Raw genomic sequence first — 19,942 nt, 5'->3', positions numbered from 1 at the left:
GGGAGCGCAGAGTGTGGCATGCAAGATCTCAGTTCCCTGACCAGGGATCAAACCTGCAGTAGAAGCACCGAATGCTAACCACTGGGCCACCAGGGAAGCCCCTGGTATCAGCACTCTTGAAAACATCCCATGTGGCTCTGACATGCAGATGAAGTTGAGAATCATTGATTTACAGAGAATCTGACCCTGGAAACAAATAATCGCATGGTCTATGGCCCAGAAGGTGCCATTGCAGATTCACTACCAGCAGGTAGCACTAGAGGAAAATAAAAACCCAGGCCAATGCCAGCCCTGGTTAATAAGCCTGACCCAGTGGGCCCCAAAAGGAATCTTTAAAGACTGGAGGACTTCTTGAAAGTTATTCTCAAGGTTGTGGTTTTCTTGTTTCTAAAACTTGTATTTCGGTCTGATATTTGGAAAGTTCAACACATTTATCCAAGGCAAAGATGTATGGAAGCCTAGAAAATGGAACAGGGAAGAAAAGAAATCACAGAATAAAAGATGTTTCTTTCTCAAGGACTTCTTCGCTTCCAAATAATGCAAAGTTATTGAGAGAAAGAGCTGTATCTGTCTATATTTATGTCTGTATTTATGTCCTACATGTTCGGGATTTGGAAAGAATCATGGAATTTAAAATTAAAGGTAGAGGAATCCTGATGCTACGACAATGAGGTCTTGAGCAAATTAACCTCTATAACCCCCAGTTTTCTCATTTGAAAAATATAACTTAGATGGAAAAACAACTGAAATGCAAACCACATACAAAATTTTCAAGTGTGCAAGTACTAATTGTTTTCTTTAAAGTTGGCTTTCAGGTATATTGGAATTTCAAGGTCAATCCCTCAGCAACCATTCTTTGAGAGTCTCCCATGTACAGAGCTCTATACTAGAGGCTTTACCTAATGATGACCCTGACTTGTTACCAAGTATGGTTAAGAATACTCATCATAGGAACTTCCCTGGTGGTCCAGTGGCTGAGACTCTGTGTTCCCAATGCAGGGGGCCTGGGTTCAATCCCCAGTCAGGGAGTTAGATCCCACACGCCACAACTAAGATTTTGCATGCCACAGCTAAAGATCATGTATGCTGCAACTAAAAGATCTTGGCGTGCCACAACTAAGACTCAGTGCAGTCAAATAAATAAATACTCTTTTTTTTTTTTTTTTTAAAGAGAAGACTTCCCTGATGATACAGTGGATAGGAATCCACCTGCCAATGCAGGGGACACAGGTCTGACCCTTGGTCCAGTAAGATTCCACATGTCACGCACAACTAAAGCCCAGGGAGCCACAACTACTGAACTTGCACTCTAGCACTTTAGAACCCTCAAGATGCAACTAATGAGCCCACATGCCACAACCACTGAGCCCATGCGCCTGGAGCCCCCAAAATAAGAAACCTATGCCCTGAAAAGAAGAATAGCCCAGCTCCCTGAAACGAGACAAAGCCAGTGTGCTGCAACAAAGACCAGTGTAACCAAAAAATAATGAATGAATTAAAGTATTTTTTAAAAAAGGATACTCATCACAAAAGTAGCCATTGTTCTAAATACTTGTACATGCCTTGACTTTTTCTTGTTGTCTCAAACTAGCTAATAAGGAGTTAAAAATTCAATTAAAGTTACTTAAGTGTGACTAAAATAGGGCATTCTCTTCTCAGCAACTGGAAAAGAGTGCTGGCTTCTGGAGAACAGCCGAGTTTTAAAATGTTTATATCCACATGTCCTCCTGCCCCAAAAGGCTTAATAAAGATTCTGGTTGGAATTAAATTTACAATATGGTGACTAGACATTTCATTTTTTACTGAGATGCAGTCTAATCCCCTCAGAGTATTGCATTTCATCTATGTAAATATCTACAATTTGCAGATGCCTGTCCCTCCTCTAATAAATTGCAAAAGACTGTTGATGATATTTGGCCTCCCAAGAGCTCACAGATTTGTTTACAAACTGTATCCAGTATTATTTTCAAGCTTTGCAATCAGAATTGTGAGCCTCAGCAGTCAGCTGCTTGGGCATTTCATAACACATAGCCTTGGACTGATAATTCAACACTTGTTTGAAGGCCTTAACCCATCAACTGCACTGTAGTTACTGAAGGTCAGATACCAAGATCTCGGTTTCTTATCCCTTCTCACCATCTCCTATACTTCTCATTCACAGTTTCTCCATAATACAGAAAGTGCTGGAATTGGATGGAGTATGGGAGGCCATTTGATATAACAGTTTCATCTTCTGAGTAAGGTTGAAACACTCCAGAAACTCCAAAGACATGTCCATAGTAACTCAGCAGCAAAATGAGAACTTGAACCTAGCACTCCTAACCTCTAGATTCATTGGATGAATTGGTAAGAAACATTAAATATCACACAGAAGATCGGGTGGTTTGAAAGGCTGCCAGAAATAAAAAAGCAATAAAAAGTGTGGAGTCATTCTATTCCCCTTAGCTCCCTGCAGGTCCCCTGAGATGGAATGACACTAGGTTGCCAGTCTTAGTGGAACACATGAAAGCAGAAATAGTGGCATTTGGAGGGATGTAAGGATGGACAGGGAGGCCTGGCGTGCTGTGGTTCATGGGGTCGCAAAGAGCAAAGACACGACTGAGCAACTGAACTGAACTGAACTGAAGGATGTGGAACAAAAGTGGAAGGAGTCTTCTATTCCAACCTATCTCCAGGAACTTTCCCAGCTTGTCCAGACCTGGTTCTTGAAAGAGCACAAACTGATAACCGAAGCTCTAAGTAAGGACTTTCAGGACATCTGCTTATATTGGTCTGGATTTAAGTAGGTGAGATGAGTGGGAAAGAGGTTTGTAAATAACAAAGCACCAGACAAGCAAAAAGGAGATTATTGTCCATCATTTATTTTAATCCAAAAAAGACATGACTTTCATTTGTACTGTCAACATATGGAATCACAAGAAAAAATACCAAGAATGTTACAAAACTCAGACTCAGCTTTTACAATGCAGAGTGGCCATACTTGTTCGCTTCATCACAGAAAAGCCTCAACTTGCTACAAGTGAAGTTCTCTGATGATACTCTCATTCTAAGTACAGAAGAAGCACATATCTTTTGTTGGATTCAATTCCACACATGCCTAATATTTCTAAGGCTGACAAAACACAAGAACATAAGGACAGCTTTTGTGAGTAACCTTGTGTAATATAATGATTTCAGGCATTCCAGGATCTGATGGTTACAAAATTAAATGTCAGTTTCAGCTCTTGTTACTTGATTCATGACAACAAATCAATGACACATTGTTACAACTCAGCCAATGAAAAGTCACCATACTTAGAACTTCCAGGTTTTCCCAATGGACTTTCTGTTTATAAACAGTCCCTTCCAACTTCCTCTTCTCCGCTATAAAAGAGTTTTCTCTCTTTTGTTTTACTAGACTTGCATGTGGTTCAAGATAGTTGCATGCCCTGAATTGCAAGTCTTTGCTGCTCCCAATAAACTTGTTTTGTTGATCAGATAAATAGCTGTTCTATTGTTTGAGGTTAACAAGAGTCAGTAGGGAAACAGTATTTGTTAAAACCTCTAAGGATTGTATAAAGATGGAAAACTTCATAATTTAGCAATATAAGCCTTTATAAATACAAAACAGAGAATTTTTTTCTATCTTATTCATCATTCCACAAAATGTTCATTTAATCTACACAGAGTGGATTACTGACAACCAAAAAACTTTAATTATTGACTTTTCTTCTTTTTTTATATATTTTTTTTCTGGCTTTTTTTTTTGGACTGTTTTCTCCTTGGAATGTTCCATTTTTCAATCCCACTGTTGATTTTAAATGATCCTATTTTTGACAGAGTGACTTTGCTTTAAGTGTTTATAAAAATTTCTTTCTTCTATTCCTATCCATGAAAAACAGTTTAAGAGGTGGGTCATAACAGAACTGGGGCTCCCCTTGTGCTCAGGACAAAGAATCTGCCTGCCAAGCAGGAGACATGGTGCATCCCTGGCTTGGGAAGATCTCCTGGAGAAGGAAGGGAATGGCCACCCACTCCAGTATTCTTGCCTGGACCATCCCATGGACAGAGGAGCCTAGCAGGCTACAGTCTATGGGATCGGGAAAGAGTCAGAGGCGACTTAGCAACTGAACAACAACAACAGCATTACAGAACACAACATGGAAAGCGTAGGCGCTTTTCTGGTTGTTGGTTGCTTGCTTGTGTCTTGGCTTATTCTCAGACAGCAGGTTTCCAGGGGTACCTGATGTTTTATCTAACACCATGAGGTGGGCTGTCTTCCCTCCCCTCCGTGTATCATTTCTGAGTATCTTCGGGAAGCTCCTACGCACTGAGTTCACAGCAGAGAAAACCCAGAAACATGGGTTTGCATTTCAGGGATAAGCCAGCCACCTGGCCAGGCACTGGATCTCAATGTTTTTCTGCCTCAGATTATAGTACTATTCAGTCAGCTGCATTTCCTGGCTCTATAACATGCAGACTGTGGGTAATGAGCCATTGTGCCTGCCACGAAACAGGGAAGAATGCCTCCAGCATGGACAGTTGGCAGTAAATTGTGCTGGAAATTCACTGCAGGACAGTGTGCTGAGATCCCTAAAAAAAGCCACTTCCTCACTGAAACTTTGTTTTCGGGTGTGTCATCTTATTCCGTATACATAGTACGCATTATTCTTAAGCCCCCTGCAGATGAGCTTCCTAATTCGCTTTCTTTTTGAGACTTATGATGTTGGTATCTTTTATGATATCTGACTGTGTGTCATAGCAATGCAGCAAATGTTTTCTCTTTCAATATTTGTACACACATCTTTCTTTAGTGTTTCAGGACGCTTAGAGCTATGCAACACCCACATTTCTTGGCTGGTGATGCAAGTTCTAGACACTGTCAAATTTTATCCTTCACAGGGAGAAAAACAGAGCCCTGAGTCCTATGGATTAAGGCAGTGATTCACGAAATTTTGGTGACATTAAGAATCATCTGAGTCCTTCCTCCTTAACTATAAAAAAAAAAACGACCCTGCATATTATAAATTCCCAGGTCAACCCTGCTAGCCCCCCTGGAGATACAGATATTGGTCCAGAAATTTGTCTTTTTTTAAAATTAGGGCCCCAGGTGATTTTAAGAAATGCTCTGAGAAACCCTGGAATGGAGGAGAGCTGTCTTAGGTTTACTCACCTCCTTATTAAGCTCTTATCTGAGGGTTCTCTAAGCTCAGAAAGAAACCCATGAGGAGTGAAAAAGTCCTTCTGGGAGTGAACTGCACATTCTACAGTGGGAAGCTTCTGGAGGCCTCGGAAGAGATACAGGCAAATGCTTTGTTTCAAAAAATGGTCTCATTTCATCACCTGGTTGCCTTCTTCTTCTTCCTGTTCTCCCCTCCCCCTTCCTCCTCCCATTACCCTTCTTCCTCTTCTGTCTCCTCCTTCTCCCCCACCCTCCTCCCTTTCCTCATCTCCCCCGTCTCTCCTCTCCCTCCTCCTCCTCTCCTTCCTTCTTTTTTGGTGCATTTAGGCACTATATTCTTTTCTCCTTTCACTCTCCAACCCCTTTTTGCACAAGCTGTTGCTCAGTCTGTCAGGTGACTATTTTTAAGAAGATGGAGTAGGTAGAAATTATCAAATGCTAGCAGAACTGAAAGACTTCTGGGAAGCTAAAGAGCTGCTCTCCGCAGAATCTTGGCATTGGTTGGGAAAAAATTACCTTTCTTATTTTTAGGGTGAATCAGATAGGTGTGTAAAGTGGTGGAGAAATTCAGCAGCACTCCACTGCTCAGATCCTAGCAAGGGAGAATTCGCCACCCCACCCCACTCCACACAAACACACCCATTACCAGGAACAGGCAAACTCAGAGTCCAAGTTCCTACCAAATTCAAAGCCATCACACACAGGCGCTAAGACTGCCACAAAGAAAACCTCCAGGAACTGATTATCAAGATTAGTCACCAGGGTGACTCACAGCCTAAGAATGGGCAGAGCATTTGAAGTAGCCCTTGGGGAATTCGAGGGTAGCAAGGCTAATTTAAGAGGTTGCTAACACAGACAAAGCTATTTACAAGCAAGGCCTTTCATTCTTTTATCGGTGAAGCAAACCAGCTGCCTGGTTTGTCTTGACACTGTAATCTGACCAGTAAAAGGCAGTTGGTGAGCAACATCCTCTCTCATCAGGCCAGGATGTGCAAAAATAAATTGTCTCCATGGACCCCTTTAGGGATAAACAACAGATAATGCTTAGTATCTTTTGATCATGTCACTGTTGGGAAGATAGGCATTGCCAAAATGGGTGAACAATTATGAGTGGGGTTTGAATCCTGGTGGGTTTGTATCTGTTTTACTTATGGTTGAAGAGCTGGCTCCAGAGACTGAGAGAAAGAGAGAGACTGAGAGAAAGAGAGAGACAGAGACAGTGGAACTTTAAAAAGCTAGTCTTTTTTTTTTTCAAAAGCAGAATAGCTCTGTCCTCTAGTGCTCCAACTAGGGGCCAGGCCTCTCTCTTGGCTCGCCTCAAAGAGAATTAAGCCATCTTCCATCTGGGAAGAGAAAGGGGTAGAGAAGGGAATGGCTGCTCACTCCAGTATTCTTGCCTGGGAAATTTCACGGACACAGGAGCCTGGCAGGGTATAGTCCATGGGGTTGCAAAGGGTTGGACATGACTGAGCATTAGCTCATTAGTCATTATAGGTCTTACCAACTGCTTGTATGACACCTTGCTTATCAAAATGAATAATCCAAGTTTGCAGATTTGTGCTGCTCCCGTGTGCTCACTATTCCCTGAGAATGCAGAAGAATAAACACGCTCTTCTTACTCACTCTTTCATTTATTTACCGATGAACTGGTCTGTTGATATTGACTCCTGGTCTCATCTCATTTTTAAAGTGAACACAACCATTTTGGTTAATAACACTATAAGGGATCAGTTCTTCCATTGCTTTACCTCCAAGGTGGCAAATCTAAGTGGCAGGAAGTTCTGCTTTAATATACATTAAACAAAATAAATTGGTTGAAACCCTTTTCTCATCTGACAGACATATTTTAATATTATAGAATATATATATTGTGATAAGCAGCTTGACCAAAACCATCATATCCAAGTCCTGGAAAAGCATGAAACACTGAACAAAACAACAACTGAGCTAACAGGACTTAGAATTATAGAGTCATGATCTAGAGATCTGTCAGCTCTCCCATTATAGTGGGGGAAACAGACCTCATTTCAGTAATTCAGGGAAGCGAATTAATTTGCCCAAGGTTACAAAGTTAGTGGCAGCTGCTGCTGCTAACTTGCTTCAGTTGTGTCCGACTCTGTGCAACCCCATAGAGGGCAGCCCACCAGGCTCCGCCATCCCTGGGATTCTCCAGGCAAGAACACGAGTGGGTAGTTAGTGGCAGAGCCAGGCGTAAATTATAGTCTCTGGACACTAAGCCAAAAGTTTTCATTACTATACCTCCTACAACAGCAATGTCTCTTCTCAAAAAAATTTGTAAATTGATTACATGTTGTATATGATGATAGGGGCTTCCCTGGGGGCTCAGATGGTAAAGAATCAGTCTGCAATGTAGGAGACCCAGGTTTGATCCCTGGGTTGGGAAGGTCCCCTGGAAAAGTGAATGCTACCCACTCTATTATTGCCTAGAAAATTTCAAGGACAGAGGAGCCTGGCAGGCTACAGTCCATGGGGTCACAAAGAGTAGGACATGACTAAGCAACTAATACTTCTACATGATGATGATACTGACTGTCTTTTTTGCAGAGCTAACACCTGAACCCTTTGAGAAACATGAAATGAAGATAGCATTCCTAGCTCACTTGGCTAATTCCACCATGTTTAATTAGAGATAGAAAAATTTCCCTCCTCCTTTGGTTGGTGGTCATGCCAGCCAAAAGGTTTTCATCATCTAAGAGCCATGAGGAATGAGGTTGCCTTACCCATTCACATTCATCTCTTAAAGGGACTCAAGACTTGCCATCCGTCTCTTGATCTGGGCTTCCCTGGTGGCTCAGATGGTAAAGCGTCTGCCTGCAGTGTGGGAGACCTGGGTTCGATCCCTGGGTTGGGAAGATCCCCTGGAGAAGAAAATGGCAACCCACTCCAGTACTCTTGCCTGGAAAATTCCATGGACTGAGGAGCCTGGTGGGCTACAGTCCATGGGGTTGCAAAGACTCGGACACAACTGAGCGACTTCACTTTCTTTCACTTTCACAGCAAGGACGACCATAGCTGTCAAGACCTTATTTACAGAGTTTTCCAAGTGTGAGGTCTAATCTCATCTCATACTCCCCCCACAAACTCCTGGATGTATCATTCTGAGGTTTCTCATTCATTCACAGACTTATTGAATAGCTGCTAAGGCCCGTATTTACCACTGAAGTTTACAGCACATACGTGGAGTCTGCCACCAATAACGTGCTGAGAAGTACCTGAGTAAATGTTTTGATGATAAAACAAGTGGCTTATAATTAGAGACATTTTGTTTGAACAGAGTACAAGCTACCACAAAACAATCAGGCCCTTAATATTCTTGTGTAATTTGCCAAATCACTTATTGCCTCCAAGAGTTATTATAAAAGGAAAATCACGAAATACAATGGAGGAAAGAGAGATTTCATATTGGTTAAGCAGAGGCAAGAAGTGTGGCTGGTTAATTATAAAGGAAAAGTAATACTATGACGGAGCTGTGTTAAAAGAGAAATAATGGCTTGAGGGAAGAAAGAAGAGGGTGGGGGAATGCCATATTAAGGAAATATCCATGTGCTGAGAATATCCTAGTAGACAAAATTTGGAAAAATACACAATCCAAACTTCAATCAATAATCAAAAACACAGCAGCAGCAGCATAATTTGTAATTTGTAAAGTTATAAGATCTATTATCTTTTTTTGAATCTTGAGTGTGTGTGTGTGTGTGTGTGTGTGTGTGTAGTTATACCAAGAAAGGTGAAAAGACACGCAGAAACTGTGAACGTGATCATAACGCAGGAAAAGCCAAGCATCTGGAGGACCGGTTTTGTAGGGTCACGTTCTGAACCAGCACAAACAAGGCGCTGTCAGCTCGCTGATAATGCACTGATTACAAATGTGACCAAGTGGAAAAACCTTCCTGCTGCCAAATTAGTCATTGGAAACTTGATAAGAAAGTGACAATTTAGCAGTGGGTGCAAGTTCAGTGAAGCATGAATGTTAAAAGGGGAAAACCCTAAAAAGGAGGAAAAGGTGGTAGCTCTGTCAGCCTCCTTAACACAAAAAAATGGTCCCCAGTCCCTATTTCCTCATATGTTTCTAAGCTCCCCAAGCAAACATCACTCACGGCCTCTTGGTTCTAAATACAACGGCCATTTTTCGGATCTGAACTGAATGCTCTATTGGCAGCACTCTTCACTTTATGTTGGTGACTCTCAAACCTATTTCTAGCCAAGATCTTCTAGCCCTGGAAAGTCAAATATTCCCCGACTGCCTTTATGTCCATCAACACCAGGAATCTTCAAGTTGCTCGCTGGTCGCCCTCTGCCCATGTTGCCCCTCACGAGACTGCTCAGCAAACAGCCCATCATTCACCGAGGTCATCTTGTCAGACTTCTGAGTTCATCCTTGATTCTTCCCTCTTCTTTGCATGCATGCATGCTCAGTGGCTTCAGTTGTGTCCGACTCTTTGCAACCCCAAGGGCTATAGCCTTCCAGGATCCTCTGTCCATGGGATTCTCCAGGTGAGAATACTGGAATGGGTTGTCATGCCCTCCTCCAGGAGATCTTCCAAACCCCAGGGATCAAACTCATCTCCCCTTTGTCTCCTGCACTGGCAAGCAGATTATTTACCACTGAGCCACTGCGGAAGTTCTCCACTTCTTTAGATCACAAATATTCACTGAGCATCAACATGTACCAGGAACCATGCTAGGTGGTCCCTGGAAAGGAGTAGTAACAAAGGTCCTTGACCTCACAGAGCTTATAGTCATGAACATGCTTCATTCTCACTGATGCTGCTAACCCTGTCCTGTTGTTCTTGAGTCAGCCCCCTTCTCTCTAACCCAACCATTCTTTTCCCACTTCAGGGATCCATCATTTCTTGCCTTGATTGCTTCAACTGCTTTCTAAATCGTTTCTCTGATTCTAGGCTTGCCTCTTCAAATCATTTCCACAGTACAGAGCGACGAACCTGCCTGAAGCCAATTTTATCCCACCATCTCTGCTTAACACACCCCAGTGGATCCTCACTGCTCTTCAGTTCAGTTCAGTTCAGTCGCTCAATCGTGTTCGACTCTTTGTGACCCCGAATCGCAGCATGCCAGGCCTCCCTGTCCAGCACCAACTCCTGGAGTTTACTCAAACTCACTGCTCTTAGGTAAGGGTAAAACTTCTCAAGAAATGGCTCATTAAGTGGCCTGTAGGACTCATAGGAAGGAAGATAACACGGTGTCTTTTCAAACCTAAAGTCTTTAAATATTCATTCAACATTGTTAATCAGGAAAAGGTGGATTCTATTAATAAAACTTGACTACCCATTTTTATCTAAAGTTAGGAATTCGCCATATGCATTGACTATAACACAGCATCTTTTTTATGCATATGTGCCTCATATATATATACAGAAATAGATCTAGCTCTACATATTGATGTGTTATGCAACCTACTCTTTTTATTTTCATATTTTCATGTTATTAAACATTCTTCTACCACTGTGATGACCATACAGTATTTTATTGATTTGTTTATTTTTAAACTTGATCTTTTCCAAAGTGATAAGTGCACAAGTTAAAAAAATTAAATAGTATTAAAGGGTTTATAATAATAATTTTAAAAACCCAATAGCACCCTGTGCCAACAGTCTACCCTCCAGATCTGGTACCAAGAAGGAGCCACTTAAGAATGTTTCAGCTGTTGTTTTTCCTAACTGATCTCTATATTTCCAAATAATATGGGTATGCCACTTTGTATTGATTTATTTTATCTGTTGTGATCAAGTCAATAATTCAGCTCAAACATGTTACTCACTACTATGTGCCGGACACTGTTGCAGGCAATAAGCAAAACAGACAAGATTATTATATTCGTGAAACTTAATTCTAGGAGAAAGGCAATCAAAAAGCAAATAAGCAGGACTTCCCTGATGATCCAGTGGTTAAGAATCTGCCTGCCAATGCAGGGGACATGGGTTCCATCCCTGGTCCAGGAATATCCCATGCATGTTCCACAGGCCGTGGGGCAACTGAACCCGTGCACCGCTGAGGCCTGCACCAGTGCTCTGCAACAAGAGAAGCCACTGCAATGAGAAGCCCTTTCTCTGCAACAAGTAGCCCCTGTTCACCACAACTAGAGAAAGCCCTAGTACAGCAACAGAGACTCAGTGCAGCAACAAATAAAAAATTAAAAATTTTTAAAAAAGGAAATGCTCCTCTAAAATGACATCTGAGGTGAGCCTGTATTCTGAAGATCTAGAGTAAGAAAGACTGGTATTAATTAGGATCTGGGTAAGGTGCGTGTAACAGACCCTATAACAACAGCTTAAACAAGTGAAGATTAGTTTTTGCCTTATATCGTAGCCTGAGGGTAGGCCAGCCGGTGGTCCAGGCTCCTTCTGTTTTCTTGCTTTTCATCTGTAAGGTCCAAGATATTTTCACTACATTCGTGTTCCACACCGCAAGGTGGAAGAAAGAGCAGGGTACATCCTTTCTCTGTAAGGACACAACTCAGAAATTTCCCATCTCTTCTGCTCACATTCTTTTAGCCAGAACTTAGTCACAGAGACACAGCTAGCTGCAAGAGAAACTTGAAATGTGGTTTCTATTCTGGGCAGCCATGTGCTGAGCTAAAATTCTATTCCTGTGGGAGAAGAGAATGGGTAACAGGGATCAACTTATTCTCCAACAAAAGAATATTTTACACACAGGAAAGATCAAGGGCAAAGGTTCTGAGGAGGGAAAGACCCTGACTTGTTTAAGGAAGAGAAAGAAGGACAGTGTCACTAAACGATGGTTCAAGAGCTGGGGAGAGAGGCTGTGGGTTCCAGGGAGGCAGACAGGGACCAGAGGATGTGAGGATTTTTAAACCATGGTGAGGATTTCACTCTAAGTGCAATTGGAACCCATGGGAGGCTTTTCAGCAGGGAACTGATTTAACCATTCTCTCTCACATCCTCCTCTGTTCCATTCCTTAATAGTGTTATAAAACTGACTTTGATGAAATCATCATCACTGTTAACATCATCGTGCCTATGTGCTTAGTTGCTTGGTCATGTCCGACTCTTTGCCACCCTCTGGACTATAGCCCACCAGGCTCTTCTGTCCATGGGATTCTTCAGGCAAGAATACTGGAGGGGCTGCCATTTCCTCCTCCAGGGGATCTTCCTGACCCAGGGATTGAACCCACAACTCCTGTGTCTTCTGCATTGCAGGTGGATTCTTTACCCACTGAGCCATTGGTGAAGCCCATCATCATAATACGTAAATATTGTTCACTGCAGAACCAAGTAGTGTAACTGGGCTTCCATTTGATCTCTTGTATAGCTTTTGGTTTGCCTCATGCTAATAATATAATTTGGTTTTCACTTACTTAATTATACACATATGCACGCAAATACACAGTTTTAACTCATTCCAAAGTATCTATCATACCATCTGTCATCTATTCTGTCCAGCTGACTTTTTTCTGTCTTCCAGAAATTTCTTGTTGAAATCTTTCACCCACTGGTGGGATTATTCATTTTTTTGTTTTGTTTTGCTTTGTTTTTGTTGTTGTTTTAATTGGAATGTGGTTGTACAATGCTGTGTTAGTTTCTGCTGTAGAGCAAAGTGAATCAGCTACATGTATACATAGTATACATACAGCCCCACTGTTTTGGATTTAATTCCCATTTAGGTCACCAAGTGAGTAGAGTTCCCTGAACTATACAGCTGATTCTCCTTGGTTATATATTTTTTACAGAGTACTGTATATATGTCAATCCCAATCTTCCAATTGACCCCCACCATGGGATTATTCTTATGTAACCATTTCTTTCTAATACATTTACTACCATGTTAATGAATCTTGGGGTAGAGAGGAGGAAAATATCCATCAATTTAACTGACATTCCACTCACATTTTAGCTTAAGAATTCTCTCCTTTTACAATAACTATTAACTAGGAAATATACCTTAAAAATAAGACTCCTCTTTTGACACTTTTGTGAGACTACAGAAAAGATTCTAAGTCTTCCAGTGTGTCTTTGTTTAATTGTTCCCTTGCATGTGTCTAGATGCTAGGGCCTCAGCTTTAATGGGGCCATACTCCTCCTCTGTCAACCTCCAACTTGGACACTATCTCTGCCCATACCATCTTATTTCCCAGATAATGTATTTTTACTTCTTAAAAGGCAGGTATCTCTCTTTTTGACTGCTTTTGAACTGCTCTGTTTATTGCCTGAACTTTTGTGGACATTTAAATATTTCTTGGATGTATGAATGCTGTTCACCTCTTCTTTGAGTGGAAACCTTTACTCACAACCAACTTTTTTTTTTTTTTAATGGAATGCTTCACGAATTTGCATGTCATCCTTGCGCAGGGGCCATGCTAATCTTCTCTGTATCGTTCCAATTTTTTTAGTATATGTGCTGCCAAAGCGAGCACTCACAACCAACTTTGATTTTTTTTTCCTTAAGGTATAATTGTCAGGCTGAGCTTTTATCTATTATCAGTATCCCAATTGTTGTTCAGTTGCTAAGTCATGTCTGGCTCCGAGATCCCATGGACCGTAGCACACCAGGCTTCTCGGTCCTCCACTATCTCCCAGAGTTTGCTCAAATTCATGTCCATTAAGTCAGTGAGTTATCTAACCATCTCATCCTCTGCTGCCCCCTTCTCCTTTTGCCTTCAATCTTTCCAGCATTAGGGTCTTTATCAATGAGCTGGCTGTTCACATTAGGTGGCCAAAGTATTGGAACTTCAGCTTCAGCATCAGTCCCTCCAATGAATATTCAAAGTTGATTTTCTTTAAGATTGATTGGTTTGGTCTTCTTGCCATTCAAGGGACTCTTAAGAGTCTCCTGTAGCACAACAATTCAAAAGCATCAATTCTTTGGCACTCAGTCTTCTTTATGGTCCAACTCTCACATCTGTACATGACTACTAGAAAAAACATAGCTGTTTAAAATCTACTTTAAATGCTACCTGGTCCCCGAAGACCTCCCTAAGGAATCCAAGCCCCTTCCCTTGCCCAACACAGTGTCTTACATATAATTAACATCCAGTAAATGTCTCCTGAATGAATAAACTAAGTCAACCAATGAGGATTCAAATGAACTTTTTCATGCTATGTGTTAAAAAATTTTCAAGTTTCTGCCATTAAATATTGAACAGCTGGAAAAGCCAGCATTGTTAACGTCAAGCACCATTCCTAGCCTAGACACAGACATGTAGCAAAAGGATATTTAACATTTTCCTCAATTGTTTATTTGGCACAGCAAGGGTAATGTAACCAAACCCATCTGTTTCCTCTTGTCTAGGGATTTCATATGGTGACAAAAAGAACTTTATGCTGACCTTCTCATGACTCCTGACTCATCTCACCTGTTCTTTGTCACAAACTTGTTAAAAATTTTAATACATATGAATAAATTACTAAGACATAACCTGGGATAAGTAAAGAGTTCTTATATAAATGTCAACAGCTTCAAAACGAAAAGATAAGTTTCTTGGCTGATTATCTATTCTCATGACAAGTGAATAGCTGAACTGTTTAAAACACTGTGCTTTTATTATGTCCTTAAAAAAAAACCTGGATGTTAATCAGGAATTATATAATTAGAGGGTTTAAGACTAAACAGGACCCAAGTAAGTTGTTTATTTCATTATCTAGCCTTCACAAAATATCTTAAATAGCATGCTGCAGTTTTAGAGTTTAAAAACTAGATAAAGATTTACATTTATGTATTCACATCAAGTTTTTGGCCACTTTTATAAACTGCATTGCTTATTCAATATGATCTGCTATTATCGACCACATATTTGAAAACTTCCTGTCTTCCTATCTCAAGTCTTCCTTTCCAACGTATAATTACGAAGATCATTTTGCTTCCTTTTCGCAAACTGAGGCAGGAAGTCTGTGTTACCTGCGTTGCATATAACCACTTTATGGTACTTGGAATGCTTTTATGCATTTTAAATTTATCTTGTTATTAATTCAAGTAATTCTCATTGGACCAACATTTTACACCTGTCTTTACTAAACATCATCTTCTTCTAGCAAGTCAAAGCCACAGTCTATAAAACTGACTATTTTACTTAGGCTTTACTAACACATTTTACAACAACCAGTTAAGTAAGCTTTCTGAACAGTGTACTCTTTCAAGATAGAGAAAAATTGCTCAACATCATTAGCCATTAGGGAAATAAAAAGCACAACCAGATACCACTTCATATCCACCGGTAGTAATCAAAAAGGCAGACAATAATAAGTATTGGTGAGAATGTTGGAGAGGTTGGAATCCTCATAGATTCCCGGTGGGAATGTAAAATGGTGAAGCACTTTGAAAAACAATTTGGAGTTCCTCAAGAAATGTAAACGGAGTTGCCATATGACCCAGCAATTCCCTTCCAGTTACACACCCAAGAAAAAGATATAAAACCTTTCCCACAAAAACTTGGACAAAATGTTGGCTGCAGTTTGTTCATAATAGTCAAAAAGTAGATAACCCATATAGCCACTAGCTGATGATTGGATGAACAAAATGTATTTTCAAACACTGGAATATTATTTGGCCCTAAAAAGGAATGGCATACTAATACATGCTATAATATGGATGAACCTTGAAAATATTAAATAAAAAAGTCAAAAACAAAAGACCATGTATTATACTTCATTTATATGAAATGTCCAGAATAGGTAAATCTACAGAGACAGAAATATTAGTTGTTGCCTAGGAAGAGAGAATGGTGGTAGTGATTGGGTGGGGGGAGGGGAGCAGAGGCCTAGGGAGTTATTGCTAACAGGCATGGGAGTTCTTTGGGGGGTGATAATATAAAATTCATTGTGGCAATGGTTGAACAACTCTGTAAGTATACCAAAATCTATTGAATTGTACGCTTTAAATGGGTAAATGATATGGTATGTGAATTATGACTCAATAAAGCTATTTTAAAAAAAACAGAATTTAGCACTCTTTCCATGGATAAAAGATACTAATAAAAAAATTGGCTGATTTAACAAAACAAGGGTATTTGGCCTTTAATCCCCTTCCAGACACTGTTGCTTTTAGTTCATTTACAGTTTTATCTGCTTATCCTGCGTGATATGTAATCAGAGCCTGGAGCCTCGGAAGGAAGTCCACAACAGTTTTTCAAACAAACTTAAAAAAACAGTTTAATAACATTATCTGATAGTGTATTAAAGCATTGCTTTGAGCATTGCTTTATGATTTTAAGCTCCTTGCTTTCCACTTTGAAATAGCAGAAGGACTTATACAGATAATATAATTTGACTTTATGAAATTTCTTTTTTCATTGGAAAAGATCTATCATATTTAGGACAAAGTAAACAGTGTTCTTAGCTGTTTTTAAATCCCTATGTAATCTACAATAGCTTGATAAGGATTTTAAACCACAAAATGCAGCCCAAATAGAAGAACAGCACTTATATAAACCAAATTTGATTTAAATAAGCTTGTTAAAGACCTGTTCAATTGATCACTCATAAACTGTTTACATATTGTTTCTAAATTAGTTTCACGTGTATTCTATTTCATCAGCTAGCTCATATAACTCCAACCTACTCCAATCTCCTTTCTCAAGATATAAAGCCACATAAATTTATCTCTTAATAATTTTACATATATTAGCTTTCTTTTCCAGCCCCCTAAGGACATGCTAAGCTCCTCAAAGGCAAAGATTTTGTCTTAAATGTCAACATCTCTGATACCCCATAATTATAATGCTTCTCAAGGTTCAACGCTTAGCCCAGTTCTCCTGTCAAGCTGTATATATTGTTCATATATGTATTAATATATGTGTGTAGATATATCAATATCTATCTTTTACTTTATTTTCTATACATTAGTATATGCTGGTGACACCCAAACCCTCAAAAACTTTCAATTTTCTTCAGAATAACCTCCAAACTCCTTATTAGGGTTATCAGAGTTGTTTACCATCTTCCCCACCTATTATTTCTAGCCTGAGCTTCACATGCCAACACACCAATTGCTCAAAGCTAATCTTCCACACCTGACATCTGCAGTTCCCACCTTTTTGGCACCAGGGTCTGGTTTTGTGGAAGAAAATTTTTCCACAGACTGAGGCAGGGGGAATGGTTTCAGGATGATTCAAGGGCATTACATTTATTGTGTGCTTTATTTCTATTATTATTATATCAGCTTCACCTTGGATCACTGGGTATTTGATCTGGGAGGTTGAGGACCTCTGCCTTACATTGTCATACTTCCAGGACCCACTGTCTCTTAGTTTTCTCTCCAGCCTATGAAAAGTCTGTTGATCTTTTAAGGGCTGTGTAAAAAGTCATCTTCTCTATGGACTCTTTCTTATCAGAATTAAGTTCTCCCTTTGAAGTGTTTGGTATTATATCAGTTATCATGACTGAACTTACCTGGTGCCTGAAGACATGTCTTTCTCTCCTAATACTACTTTTTGACATTGAAGACTATTTTATTTATATGTGAATTTATGGACAAAGAACATATTTGTATGCCTTTCACCTTATACAGTATAATCACTCAATAAATCTTTATTCAATTGAATTAGTCTCACTTTTCCCACGACACCAAAAACAGTGTGGGCACACAGCAGTTATCAATCAACAACAAATAATGTTGATTGATAGAATATAAGTTCTGAGAGGGAGGATTCAAATACTCAATGACTGATTTTAGTGACAAACTAAAGTGATAAAACTTGATAAAAAAAAAAGTTTATTCTTTAAATTGATCATGTACTGAAGTAATAGACATTTTAATATACCAAAACAATCAACTGAATAGTTTCAATATATTTTTATTTTTAGTGGTTCTTCTGGAATCAAACTATTTTCACCTGAGGAAAGCACATAAAAGAGTTTTAGAAGTCAAATTCTTATAATATAGATGGATTTTTTCACTGTTTATTCAAGATTCATTCAAGCATTTACCATGTGTTAGAACTATCTCTGGACCAGACTAGACACTGAAAAAGGTACTAGATTATAAAATGAGTAAGATATGAGCCCTGCCCTGAAAGTATTTATAATATCCCAGGTGAAGAATCACAAAGGAATCTGGGTTTTGGTGCTGGTATAATTACCTCTATATCAATGAATCTGGAAATTCTTAAAAATATACTCTTCTAAATTCAGATTACAGTATTTACAGATATTAAAAACAGTGTATATAAAAGTATATATATATAAGTATTATATATTAAAAACAAAGCTACAGTGATATTCTATTTAGAAAGCCATTTTGGATTTATCAAAATAGCAAAAAAAAAAAAACAAAAAAACACAATTAGGGGCTAGCAATCAGGGCTTAGAACTAGTGTGAGGCAAGAGAGATTTCCTAGTGTTGAGTTTAAGAAGATACTCTCAGGGTCATGCGAGCATGGGGTCAGCTTTAAAATTAAGACTTTCAACTTTTGCCTTTTAAAATCTTGTACTCTAGGCATCTCTGCTGCCTCACCCTAGCTCTGGCCCAGCTATGACTGTTCAACAAAAGAATAATTCTGTTATACTCGGTGTTGTATATTTGGTCTACTCCATAACAAGACTTTTATAAATTATTTGTGGCTTACCAAAAATAGAAATGTGAAATCATGAAGGACTGAGTTCCTAAGCAAAGACAGTATGTCTACTTTCTGGAGAAGGGGTAGATACTAATGGAAAGATGAAATGTAATTAGCATATGAAATGATTACCAAGCTAAAAGCTTCTATCTAGTCATGTTAGAATGAATTCTCTTACTAGATCATTCTATTATTATCTACAACCATTAACTTATAATTCTGCTGATTTCAAATAACTGCTTATTTGGAGTTTTTCTAGTATCAACTCCAAATGAACTGAATGAACAGGAATAAAACCACCAGAAAAGTTACAAGGCAATATCAATAGTCTTTCAAGACAGATAATTTTGGATATTAGCACTTGAAGCTCTCTGGTCCAGTACAGATGGTTGTCGTTGCTGTTGTTCAGTTGCTAAGTCGTGTCCCACTCTCTGCAACCCCATGAACAGCAGCACGCCAGGCCTCCCTGTCCCTCACTATCTCCCAGAGTACAGACAGTTATTCAGGATCAAATAAGTAAATTCTTGATGTATTTGGTTCACAGGAATATAACTCCATAACTGAAGAGAGCCAATAATTTAGTTTTTCTGAAAACCAGTTTCATATTTAAGGGACATGAAAAAATGCAGGGAAAGTGATAAATAACTTAGAAATAAAAGGCACTGACATCAAGTAGAAAAGGTTTTCCCATTAAATCAAAGTCATGAGAACTTGAAAACAACCTGTCACATATCATTGTATCTGGTAACTGAATATTCAGCGTCAGATTAAGAGTATAAAGGAGGTTTCTGAAAAGTTCCAAATACATGTAATGTGTAGTAAAGCATTTCCCCCTGCATTGGCTTAATTCTATTTCTCCCTCTCTACTCCTGTTAAGGCTGTTCAAGAGCTGCTATCCATTTATGTTTTTTCTTTTGTTTTACTTTAAAACTGAAAATTTTAACCTACCAAATTAGGTTGTTGGGCTATTAGAACTAAGAATTTCATATACAGTTCTCAACAGAGCCTTGAAAAGTTTGGTTGTTGTGACTTATTTATAAAATAAATCCCATTTTTGGAATGGTCTCTAAATGAGGTTGTGCATATTCTGCAATAATAATAGCAAAACAAAATAATTCTAAGCTGCCATAAATGGACTATTGTGTAGAAAGATGTTTCTGCACTAGAAAATGAGACAGCTGAGGCTGCTCTTAAATAGCATGCCTGGATTTCCAAAGTAAAACATTCAAAAT

The 19,942-nt window shown here is 39.3% G+C and overlaps 1 non-coding gene across 1 annotated transcript; it reads right to left on the bottom strand.

Moving 5' to 3' along the window:
• Window positions 1–13,464: 13,464 nt before the first annotated feature.
• On the bottom strand, window positions 13,465–13,574 carry LOC122446876. Its single transcript, XR_006271036.1, has one exon. It is a non-coding gene; the product is annotated as a U6 spliceosomal RNA (small nuclear RNA).
• Between the last annotated feature and the right edge of the window lie 6,368 nt (window positions 13,575–19,942).

The sequence above is a fragment of the Cervus canadensis genome, chromosome 8 (assembly GCF_019320065.1).
Source record: "Cervus canadensis isolate Bull #8, Minnesota chromosome 8, ASM1932006v1, whole genome shotgun sequence".
Taxonomy (NCBI): domain Eukaryota; kingdom Metazoa; phylum Chordata; class Mammalia; order Artiodactyla; family Cervidae; genus Cervus; species Cervus canadensis.
Note: the sequence above shows the minus strand (reverse complement) of the source record. Positions and strands in the feature narration are given on the sequence as shown.